We start from the raw sequence: 12,889 nt of genomic DNA, 5'->3' as shown, positions 1-12,889 counted from the left end.
AGCTAGAATTAAACTCTCTACACTACAGCTGGGAAAGGACTTTGGTGGCTTGGCGGTTCCAGACCCTAGGGTTTATTTCCTTGCCTCCTAGGTTCAGCACATGGGGGGCTGGGGCCTCTTAGACCCTCTGGATCCCATTGGCTCCATTTTGGTTCCCCCGGACTCCCCGCACCCGGTGCTGGTTCATCTAGAGACGGCTTTGCGCGAGTGCAGTCGGGACTTCCGACGGTCAACCTGCTTCGGATGGTCTGGCGCTGTGTCAAGGAGATGCTTCAGATCCGGGGATTCCTTGCTAGAACCCCGGTCTGGCATAACCGGAATTATAGGGAGATGTTCAAAATGGAAGGTGCGGAGCTCTGGGAGTAATTTGGTATTAGCTTTATGGCACAGTTGTTTAGAAATAATGTGTTGAAGTCCTTCCAGGAACTAGTGAAAGAATTTGGTCTACCTAGGCACTTCTTTTTCAGATACTTGCAGCTGAGACATGCTATCTCGGCCCAAGCACAGTCATCCTCCTTACAATTTGCTACTCACGGTTTGATTGAGGATGTCTTCCAGGTGTCGGACAAAAAGGGCATGATATCCTATGTTTATGCTATTTTGCTGGGCTCTTTGCAGGATCCGACCTCCTTGCCGCCTCGGGCGGGGTGGGAGGGGGACCTCGGCCCCATTGATGGAGAGACCTGGGACCTGTGTCTCTCTTCAATTCCACTGGTTTCAGTGTCTGCATCTCATAAGGTTTCACATCTCTTACTGTTCCATAGAGCCTATAGGACGCCGGTGCAGTTGTTTCGCTGGGGCCGCAGGTCTTCTCCACTCTGTCCGAAATGCGATAGAGACCAGGGCACACTTATACATATGATGTGGAGATGTCCCAAATTGTTTTGTTATTGGTCAACAGTAATTGATACCATATCTAGGATATACAATTTTCAATTGCTAAGGGATCCATTGGTTTGCCTGCTTGGAGCCCTGGAGGTGGAGACCTTGTCTCCTAATGCACATGTGGCTATCTTGCGCTTGCTTTATATTGCACGTAAGCTGATTGCTCGCTACTGGATATCCTCCCGTGTCCCGAGTGCAGGACAATGGATTACACAAGTCAACGCTTCTCTAGTTAGAGAAAAGTTGACATATCAGCACCGCAGGGCACATAAGAAGTTCTCATCACTATGGCAGCCGTGGCTGGACGACCCAGCCTTGGCTCCGCCTCAATTGGTTATGGATAGGCTCTTGACAGGCTGAATTGTTTTCTTGCTAACGATTTTTGATAATGATCTGCAGGGGACTGTTCCTCATTATGATCTGACGTGTCACTTCCCATTTTTCTACTACCTTGCCCTCTTCCCTTTTTTTTTCCTCCACCCCCTCTCCCCCCCTTCGACCCCTCTCCCTCTCTCCCTCTCCTAACTTTCTTGTTCTCTGCCGCTGTTCTTCCCTTTACTGACTTTTTCAATAATTTGGGAGCTGAGCTATAAATTTTGGTATCAGTCATGTGTGTATGATTAGCTCATGTTTATTGGGATGACTCCCACTTTCCCCTTTCCCCATTCTCTATTTCCCTTTATGCATTTCCTTTCAGGATATAATGTGTTTCTGATGTTTAATTTGACATGGTATGTTGTTGCAGCTTTACGTTTTATTTTGAGGTACCCTTTTTTTTGTTTTCTCCTACTACCTGTTTACTGCACTGATGTTACTGCTGAATACATTATTTTCGTACTGAGTTATTTATACCATGTACTGTTTAACCTTCAATAAAGAATTATATTTTTTCTGAAAAAAAAAAAAGAAAAGAAAGCAGCCACTACATCTAATGATTGGTGAGCTGCAATATAATACATTTTTGGTTTTGGATTTAATACGGCTTTAATTAACCACTTGACCTCCAGGAGATTTACCCTCCTTCATGACCAGGCCATTTTTTTTGCGATACGGCACTGTGTTGCTTTAACTGACAATCGCGCAGTCATGCAATGCTGTCCATAAATGAATGCCCTTTTTTCCCTTAAATAGAGCTTTCTTTTGATGGTATTTGATCACCTCTGTGTTTTTTATTTTTTGCACTATAAAAAAAATGTGCTCCCGCCCTCACTCGTTCCCGCACATCCTCGCGCGAGTGACCGGCGGCTCCGATGTCCGCCGGTCACTCGCGATCTCCCGCTGAAGAGGGAGAAAGGCGGGCGACTGATGTAAACACAGCCGTCTGTCATTCTCCCTGATGTAACTGCAGAGACTATACAATCCTGCTATGCAGGATCCTATGTCTCTATGGTTACATCATAAGCCATGCCCCTTTACAGTTAGAATCACGCCCCTAGGGCCACACTTAACCCCTTGAGCACTAATAAAGTTAACCCCTTCCCTGCCAGTGTCATTTTTACAGTAACAGTGCATATGTATAGCACTGATTACTGTAGTATTGTCACTGGTACCCCCAAAAGTGTCAAAAATGCCAGTCAGGGGTCTGATCCATCCGCCGCAATGTCGCAGTCCCGCAAAAAAAATCGCAGATCGCTGCCATTACTAGTTAAAAAAAACACAATAAAAATGACATAATTCCCTTAGTTAGTAAACGCAATAACTTTTGCGCAAACCAATCAAAATATGCTTATTGCAATTTTTTTTACCAAAAATATGTAGCAGAAAACAAATTGGCCTAAAATGTTGAAAAAATTTAGATTTTTAAATTTTTTTGGGGAATTTCATATAAAAAAAATGTGAAAAATATTGTTATTTTTTCAAAATTGACGCTCTTTTTTTGTTTATAGCGCAAAAAATAAAAATCGCACAGGTGATCAAATACCACCAAAAGAAAGCTCTGTTTGTGGAAAAAAAAACACAAAATTGTCCGTTAAAGTCACGCAGTGCCGAATCGCAAAATAGGCCCTGGTCATTGAGCAGGAAAATCCTCTGAGGCTTAAGTGGTTAATGATGGTCATACATTAGCAGAAAAATCGGCCGTGCAAGTTTTCTAAAATCGAACGATTTATCGGAATGACAATAGATACTACCATAATGGAACAATCAAATTTTGAAAGATAAACGTTCCATGAACATAAATTAACCATTTTATCGTTAGTTTTCATGAAACCAGAAGGGAAATGACGACATGAAAGTGACCTCTACATGTAACTTCCGGGTTATAATCACTCTCATTTCTGGAACGATCGGTGTGTGTAATGTGTCACTCTAAAACATTTCATTTTTGTGTGAAATATGTGCCTCGATATACAGTGGTACATGTGCTGCCTTTACATATATATGCGGCACATGCACCATTGCTCCTCATTTCACGTGTCAATGCAAACTGGTAGGTAATACCTGACTATTTTTGGTTGTGGAAAGATTGAAACAATAATGACTGCAAATAATTGTTTTGAATAAAAAATTTTTTACAGCACTGCAAAGACTTTATTTGAAAATAAATAAATGTAGAACATTACAACATACATAACGATCATTGTATCTTGGGACCATAAAACATGTTTTATAATGTTTATATTGGTTGTGACATGCTGTGCTTTATTTGCAATAAAGTTTGTTGATTATTGCACAATTTTGGTTGGTTATTGTATACTCTATATTTGTAAAAACTAGCAGTCTGCCCTTGTTTGATGAGTTTAGACATGAACGTACGTGGAACTTATGCACTTTACATAAAACTTGTTTTCGTGGATCAGACATTTATTTCAGACATTTCTTTTATTATGATCATCCTCTAATATGTCTACCTTCCGAGTTAAAGGTTTTGGCACGTGCGCAAGAATAGTCGCATGATTTTTCTCGGGCGAGGCAGCCACAAAACACAAGAATGTAGGTAAATCAGCAAAAATATTTCCAATTTCTCAAACGATTTTTTAAGGCCGGAAAGTTGAAAGTCGTTACTGTTTGACACCTATTAACTATAAGAATATTGGGCAAACGATCGCTATTATAGATTTTCTACCGATTTTTCTGCTAGTGTATTGCCAGCATAAATTAAAATAAAACAATCCAAATTAATTTGAAGTGCAGACTTTCAGCTTAAATTCAAGGGGTTAAACATGAAAATAAATACTGTCTTTAGTAGTTCTTTGTTTGTGGGTCCTTTTGCCTTCAGCAAGTGAAATGCATGCTCAATTGGGTTGAGACCAGGTGATTGACTCGGCCATTGCAGAATATTCCACTTCTTTTCCTTCTGTACTGTGAAGGGCCATCTAATCAACTTTGCTGCATTTGGTAGAATCTGGGCTGACAGTATATCTCTAAACACTGCAGAATTCATTCGGGTACTTCTGTCTTGTCACATCATCAATAAACACCAATGACCCAGTGCCACTGGGAGCCATGCATGCCCATGCAGTCACACTGCCTCCACCATGTTTTACAGATGACGTTGTGTGCTTTGGATCATGAGTTGTTCCAAGCCTTCTCCATGCTTTTTTTCTTCACGTCATTCTGGTATAGATTAATCTTAGATTCCTCCATCCAAAGAATGCTTTTCCAGAACTGGTCTGGCTTTTTTAGATATTTTTTGGCAAAGTCTAATTTGGCTTTTCTATTCTGCAGGTTCTATTCTTCAGGCTTATGAATGGTTTGCACATGGTTTTGTGCCGAATCCTCTGTATTTGCTCTCATGAAGTTTTCTCTTGATTGTAGACTTTTACATGATTTTCCTACCTTGTGGAGAGTGTCCTTCACTTGTCTGGATGTTGTAAATAGGTTTTTCTTTACCATAGAGAGGATCCTGCGATCATCCACCACTTTTGTCTACCATGGACGTCCAGGTCTTTTTATGTTTTTGAGCTCACCAGTGCATTCTTCTTTCCTCAAAATGTACCAAACTGTTGATTTGGCCACTCCTAATGTTGCTGTTATCTCTAATGGATTTGTTTCGTTTTTGAAGCCTTACAATGGCGTGTTTTACTTGTATGGGCAGTTCCTTTGAAAGCATGATGTAGGTTCACAGCAGTAGATTCCAAATGCAAATATCACACTTTGAATCAACTGCAGACCTTTTACCTGCTTAGTTAATGAAGATATAATGAAGAAATAGCCCACACCAATTGTCCAATTACTTTTGGTTCCTTGAAAAAGTGGGGATGGCTATTCTTATATACCCTCAAATTAAACCTGAGAGTGTGCACTTTCAGCCCATATCATTATATAACTATAGTTTTAATATGTTTTGGTAAATATGTGAAAAAAAAAATTGTGCCTGTGTCCAAATATATAATAACCTAACTGTATTTCCGGTAAAATATCCCAATAAGCGTATATTGACTGGTTTGCACAAAAGTTATAGCGTCTACAAACGCTATAACTGAACTTTTTTTATACTAGTAATAGCGGCAATCAATGACTTACAGCGTGACTGCAATATTGTGGTGGACAATCGGACAACAACTGACACTTTTGACACTTTGTGGGGACCAGTGACACTAAACAGTTGAAGGAGAAAAGGAAACAGCCGTATTATTTATCAAACATTTATTTATTATTATCAAACATGTATTTATGATTAAGCAGATATATTGGATGTATATGTTGTGAGAAGTCATATTGTATAACAGCTGTTGTGTTCAAAAGCCATTCACACCTACAGCTGTTAGATTGCTATCTAGGCTTTTGAAGACCTGTTCCTCCAAGGAGCCAAACTACTGGAAGTGACAAGTCTTTGTGAACAACTATTCCGCATTTCAATCAAGATGTGACGTCAAAGAAACTTTAGATAGATAGGTCCCACCCTTTGTAAAACATATAAATTGTAACACAAGTCCTTAGCCAGATATTATCGAGCAATTGTTTTCAAACCAACAGAATGTAATGTGACTGAATTGCTCTCCAAACATGATTTCCACCTACATGTTTGTAAAATAAATATTTTCAATCTGGCTTCAACAGTCAAAATGTTATTGAAACCCATACGTTTTGGGGTTTCCCCTACACAGTGATCAGTGCTAAAAATATGCACTGTTGCACGGCTGGGAAGGGGTGAAACATCAGGGGCAATCAAAAGGTTAACTGTGTGCCTAGCCAGTGTTTTGGTGTACTGTGCGCACTGCTTTTACAAAGGGAAGTAATGGAATTTCTTTCCCAGCTTTGCGGTGAAAGAAAATCCAAAACTTCCCTGCTGACAGGACAGAGCTTGGCCTTTTTTACATAGGCAGAGCTCTGTCCTGTGTGTCTTTCTGAGGATCGGCGGGTGCCGGCGGTCATCTAATGGCTGGCACCTGGTGATCGGCATCTGCTATGTTTAACCACAGCACAGCTGGGTTGCCGGGCATGCGCGCCCGCAACTCAGAAATGCCGGATCACGTACCTAGTACATGATCTGGCACGGCAGAGCTGCCTTGCCACCATACATGTAAGTGATACGGTCGGCAAGCGGTTAAGTAAAATAAAGCAGCTGCTGAACCTTACCTATAGTGAGATCAAAGTATACCCCACTCTACCCAAGCCTTGCCGATGTTTGCCTAGACACATCTATTCATTAGGATTGTTCAAGAGAAACAGTGCTTAGGGATGAACATATCTGATGAATTGCAGTTTCATCACTTTTTTCATTTTATTTTTTACAGGTATCTCTGATTTATCTAAATGTTCAACAGAAGAGCATATAGCTTGGCACTAATGGGCAGGGCTATTGATAAGGCAGTACAGCCCAGGCCAGGGCTACATCAGTTTGAAAGGCTATCCTGGGAACCTGGGCTACCTTACTGCTGACACCGATCGTCTTGTGCCTCCCCTTGCAGTGCTTCTGACTTTTATTCCTCTTTCTTCCCCTGGCTTCACTGCCAGGGGATCGGTTCTAGCATTTGCCCCCCCCCCCCACCCCAATCCCTCTGCTGTTCAGAACCCCTGTGTGCCCTTCTTCCACCTGCTGTCTGGGCCCCCCATGTGTGTCCCTTTTCCCCTCATCGCTGCTGGCTTACCTCTTCTCCCACCGGCAGATGCTGAGGGCACACAGGGGGATCATTTGAGGATAGAGAGCGGTGAAAGGGACCAGCCCCTTCCTTTCCTGAATGAACACAGCGAGGGATCGGTACATGTAAACAAGGCAGAGCTCTGTCCTGACAGTGGGGATGTCATGGATTTTCTGTCCCTGCAAGGCAGGGAATAAAATCCATCACGTCCCTTAGTAAAAGCACCTCACACAGTACACAAAAACACTGGCTAGGCACACATTAAACCCTTTGATTGCCCTAGATCAGTGATGGCGAACCTTGGCACCCCAGATGTGTTTGAACTACATTTCCCATGATGCTCATGCACTCTGCAGTGTAGTTGAGCATCATGGGAAATGTAGTTCCAAAACATCTGGGGTGCCAAGGTTCGCCATCACTGCCCTAATTGTTTAAACCCTTCCCAGCCAGTGTCATTAGTAAAGTGACAATGCATATGTTTAGCACTGATCACTGTATTAGTGTCACTAGTTCCCAAAAAGTGTAAAAAAAGTGTCAGATTGTCCACCCTAATATCGCAGTCCCGCTACAAGGTCGCTGATCGCCCCCCCCATTACTAGTATTAAAAAATAAGTACCGTATTTATCGGCGTATAACACGCACTTTTTCCTCCTAAAAATGGAGGAAAAAGCAGCAGCGCGTGTTATACGCCGATATTAAAAAAAAAAGTGTCAGGAAACATCGCCGAGAGCAGAAGGGGTGGGCCGGGCAGAGGAGAAGGAATGACGAGCTGTCATTAGAGCAGAAGGGGGCGGGTCGGGCCGAGGAGAAGGAAGGACTAGCTGTCATTAGAGCAGAAGGGGGCGGGCCTGGCCGAGGAGAAGAGAGAACGAGCGAGCGCAGTCATCGGAAGTCCCGCCTATGACAGACGTCACACGTCTCGGCTGAGGAGGCGGGACTTCCGATGACTGCGCTCGCTCGTTCTCTCTTCTCCTCGGCCAGGCCCGCCCCCTTCTGCTCTTATGACAGCTCGTCCTTCCTTCTCCTCGGCCCGGACCGCCGCTTCTGCTCTCGGCTCTGCTTCCCGCCCATTTTTAAAACCTATTCGGACTGTTCCAATGGCGCTTGCGAGGCTGCATATTTGAACACTGCGCTTGCGAGGCTGCATATATTAAGGCTGCATATATGGACCCTGCATATATGGACCCTGCATGTATGGACACTGCTGATAGGCTGCATATATGGACACTGCATGTATGGACACTGCTGATGGCCTGCATATATGGACACTGCATGTATGGACACTGCTGATAGGCTGCATATATGGACACTGCATGTATGGACACTGCTGATAGGATGCATATATGGACACCATGTATGGACACTGCTGATAGGCTGCATATATGGACACTGCATGTATGGACACTGCATGTATGGACACTGCATGTATGGACACTGCTGATAGGCTGCATATATGGACACTGCATGTATGGACACTGCTTATGGGCTGCATATATGGACACTGCTGATGAGGATGCATTCATGGGCACTGCTGATGAGGATGCATTCATGGGCACTGGTGATGAGGATGCATTCATGGGCACTGGTGAGATGTCATTTGATTTAAAAAAAAATGTTCTGAGTTCAAAGCTGTTTATTTTAAATTTAAGCTCTTTTCCCTGAAATTTCTCTCCAAATATTGAGGTGCGTGTTATACGCCGGCGCGTGTTATACGCCGATAAATAAGGTAAATACAAATTGCAATTTATATACCATAGTTTGTAGACGCTATAACTTTTGCGCAAACCAATCACTATACACCTATTGGGGTTTTTTTTTTACCAACAATATGTAGCAGAATACATATTGGCCTAAATTGATGAAGAAATTCGATTTTTTTCATTTTTTTATTGGATATGTTTTATAGCAGAGAGTAAAAAATATTTGTTTTTTCAAACTTTTCAGTCTTTTTTTGTTTATAGTGTAACAAATAAAAAATGCAGTGGTGATCATATACCCCCAAAAGAAAGCTCTATTTGTGAGTAAAAAAAAAAAGACCTCAATTTTATTTGGGTACAGTGTTGCATGACCGCGCAATTTGTCAGTTAAAACAACGCAGTGCCAACCAACTATAAGATTCTGGTGAGGTGGTATGGTGTACACACTCAACTTTCTTAGGTTCTACCCACACACTACAGATCTTTGTTGGAGATGAGAGGGGGACCGGGGAACCCTGTTGCACATCTTTTGGGAGTGCTCGAAACTTACGCAATACAGGGAAGATGTTCGGAAGCTCGCTAGAGAATTTACTGACTATGATTTTCCTGACGATCCAGCTTTCTTTTTACTCCATTTGTCGCGCATACCAATACAGAAATACAAGCAGAGATATATAGTAACTAAGTAGAACTACTTCACTACTGTACTTAAGTACCGAAAGGCGGTATCTGTACTTTCCTAGAGTAGAATTTTTTTCTCCTACTTCCACTTTTACTTCACTACATTTTTTCGATGATTTCAATACTTCTACTCCAATATTTTTTTTTGTGCTGCATAGTTACTTGTTACTATTATAAAAATGACCACTGCCAGAACAGTAGATGGCAGGTTTCATGTGTATTATCAGGGCATACGAAAATAAAAGCTACTGTATGTATAAATAAAAGCTGCATTTGAAATAATAAAAAACAATATGATGTTCAAACTTTTGACTTCTTTCTTTAATAACTACATAACACAGTACTTGTACTTTTACTTTCAGTACTTGATTAGCAATTTTTTTTTCAAAACTACTGGTACTTTTACTTTCAGTACTTGAGTAGCAACATTTTTTAAAAAAACTACTTGCAATACTTAAGTACAAAAAATGTTAAATGCTTTAGTACTTCTACTCAAGTCACTTTTTGATCAAGCACTTCCACTTCTACTCAAGTCACTTTTTGATCGAGCACTTGTACTTTTACTCAAGTATGGGTTTTGAATACTTTATACAACTCTGAATACAAGAAATAACTTCTACACCATATTGTGAATGCAGCCAAATCTTACATTCCACTGTTTTGGAGGAAACAATACCCCCTCCCCCCCGACTATTAGCGACTGTATACGCAAGGTTGAAGAGATCAATAAACTGGAAGATCTCATCCTCACGGCTCAACAGGACAGAGCAAAATATGCTAAAACATGGTTGATATGGAACATGTTCATTCTCTCAGAGAGAGGGCAGGAACTGTTGGGTTGTGATGTTCCCCATTGAGTGACCTGATTCCCTTCTTAGACCTCCCCCCCCCTTTTTTTTTTCCTCTTTCTCGCTTGCTGCTTCCTATACCTTTCTCTCTCTTTTCTTCCTACTCCTAGCTCTACCTTTTACTACCTGCTGCCTCCAGATTCGCATCTACGACTCTACTCTCTAGCTGGAATGCGGGGAGGGTGATGGCCGACCTCGGATGCCTTTATTTGTGGTTTTATGCTGGACTCCCTTAACCTGTATAGGTGATTGATGAACCCAGTTTTTGTTCCTATGACATTATCTGTGGGCCACTTTCTCCCCTGCTACCCCTTTCTCATGTGGATTATCTGGGATTGCATACGACTGTTTTACAGTGGGTACGAAAAGTATTCAGACCCCCTTAAATTTTTCACTCTTTGTTATATTGCAGCCATTTGCTAAAATCATTTAAGTTCATTCTTCTTCCTCATGAATGTACACATAGCACCCCATACTGACAGAAAAACACAGAATTGTTGACATTGTTGCAGATTTATTAAAAAAGAAAAACTGAAATATCACATGGTCCTAAGTATTCAGACCCTTTGCTCAGTATTTAGTAGAAGCCCCCTTTTGATCTAATACAGCCAGGAGTCTTTTTGGGAAAGATGCAACAAGTCTTTCACACCTGGATTTGGGGATCCTCTGCCATTCCTCCTTGCAGATCCTCTCCAGTTCTGTCAGGTTGGATGGTAAACGTTGGTGGACAGCCATTTTTAGTTCTCTCCAGAGATGCTCAATTGGGTTTAAGTCAGGGCTCTGGCTGGGCCATTCAAGAACAGTCACGGAGTTGTTGTGAAGCCACTCCTTCGTTATTTTAGCTGTGTGCTTAGGGTCATTGTCTTGTTGGAAGGTAAACCTTCGGCCCAGTCTGAGGTCCAGAGCACTCTGGAGAAGGTTTTTGTCCAGGATATCCCTGTACTTGGCCGCATTCATCTTTCCCTCGATTGCAACCAGTCGTCCTGTCCCTGCAGCTGAAAAACACCCCCACAGCATGATGCTGCCACCACCATGCTTCACTATTGGGACTGTATTGGACAGGTGATGAGCAGTGCCTGGTTTTCTCCACACATACCGCTTAGAATTAAGGCCAAAAAGTTCTATTTTGGTCTCATCAGACCAGAGAATCTTATTTCTCACCATCTTGGAGTCCTTCAGGTGTTTTTTAGCAAACTCCATGCGGGCTTTCATGTGTCTTACACTGAGGAGAGGCTTCCGTCGGGCCACTCTGCCATAAAGCCCCGACTGGTGGAGGGCTGCAGTGATGGTTGACTTTCCACAACTTTCTCCCATCTCCTGACTGCATCTCTGGAGCTCAGCCACAGTGATCTTTGGGTTCTTCTTTACCTCTCTCACCAAGGCTCTTCTCCCCCGATAGCTCAGTTTGGCCGGACAGCCAGCTCTAGGAAGGGTTCTGGTCGTCCCAAACGTCTTCCATTTGAGGATTATGGAGGCCACTGTGCTCTTAGGAACCTTAAGTGCAGCAGAAATCTTTTTGTAACCTTGGCCAGATCTGTGCCTTGCCACAATTCTGTCTCTGAGCTCTTCAGACAGTTCCTTTGACCTCATGATTCTCATTTGCTCTGACATGCATTGTGATCTGGAAGGTCTTATATAGACAGGTGTGTGGCTTTCCTAATCAAGTCCAATCAGTATAATCAAACACAGCTGGACTCAAATGAAGGTGTAGAACCATCTCAAGGATGATCAGAAGAAATGGAAAGCACCTGAGTTAAATATATGAGTGTCACAGCAAAGGGTCTGAATACTTAGGACCATGTGATATTTCAGTTTTTCTTTTTTAATAAATCTGCAACAATGTCAACAATTCTGTGTTTTTCTGTCAGTATGGGGTGCTATGTGTACATTCATGAGGAAGAAGAATGAACTTAAATGATTTTAGCAAATGGCTGCAATATAACAAAGAGTGAAAAATTTAAGGGGGTCTGAATACTTTTCGTACCCACTGTATATTGTCGGTTTATCTGGATTTTCTTTTTCTGTATTCCTCTGCATACTTTAAATAAAGTATTTGCAAAAAAAAAAAAAATCAACGCAGTGCCGTATCGCAAAAAATAGCCTGGTCATGAGGGCAAGGTAACGCTTACGGAGGTCAAGTGATTATACTACATAATATAGCAAAGTCCCTTTTGCCTCAAGCACATTTACCTAAATACTACATAATACATTGTAAGGCTGCATTCACACATGAGCATAGCGTCTTTGAGCGTTTTTTCAGTGTTTTTCGCCAGTTTTTATGTGTGATTTTGATGCAATTTTATGCACGTTTTTATGGGGGTTTATACAGCATTTTTCAGCTCTGTCATTTTTTTATCAGCCAAAAAAACTAAAATCTATTGCATCATTTGTTGCTAGGTTCAGCTATTTTAGCTTTACCACATTTACTAAGCTCTGGGGAAAATAAGTGCAACTTGCAGAGTGCACAGTCTGCTTGCCTTTAGTAAGTTAACCTAAAAAAACATTGACGGTGTAATACTGCTTTATTTTGGCTAGCACTGATTTCTCAGATGTTTCATGCATATGCCACCATTTTTTATAACATATATATGTATAAAAAGAGGAATGCAGCAGATAGGCATAATCAATTATTTATCTACAAATACAAATTTTAGTATGGGTCACCTAATAGGAGTACAGTAGTTATAAAAATAATAAACTAGTAATAAACTAAAATGAGCTAAATTAGTGTTGAAAGCTATTACTAATTATTTGG

The sequence above is a fragment of the Pelophylax lessonae genome (assembly GCF_965119305.1).
Source record: "Pelophylax lessonae genome assembly, chromosome: 11".
In the NCBI taxonomy this organism is placed as follows: Eukaryota; Metazoa; Chordata; class Amphibia; order Anura; family Ranidae; genus Pelophylax; species Pelophylax lessonae.
The sequence above is the reverse complement of the archived record's forward strand: the minus strand, read 5'-3'. Positions refer to the sequence as shown.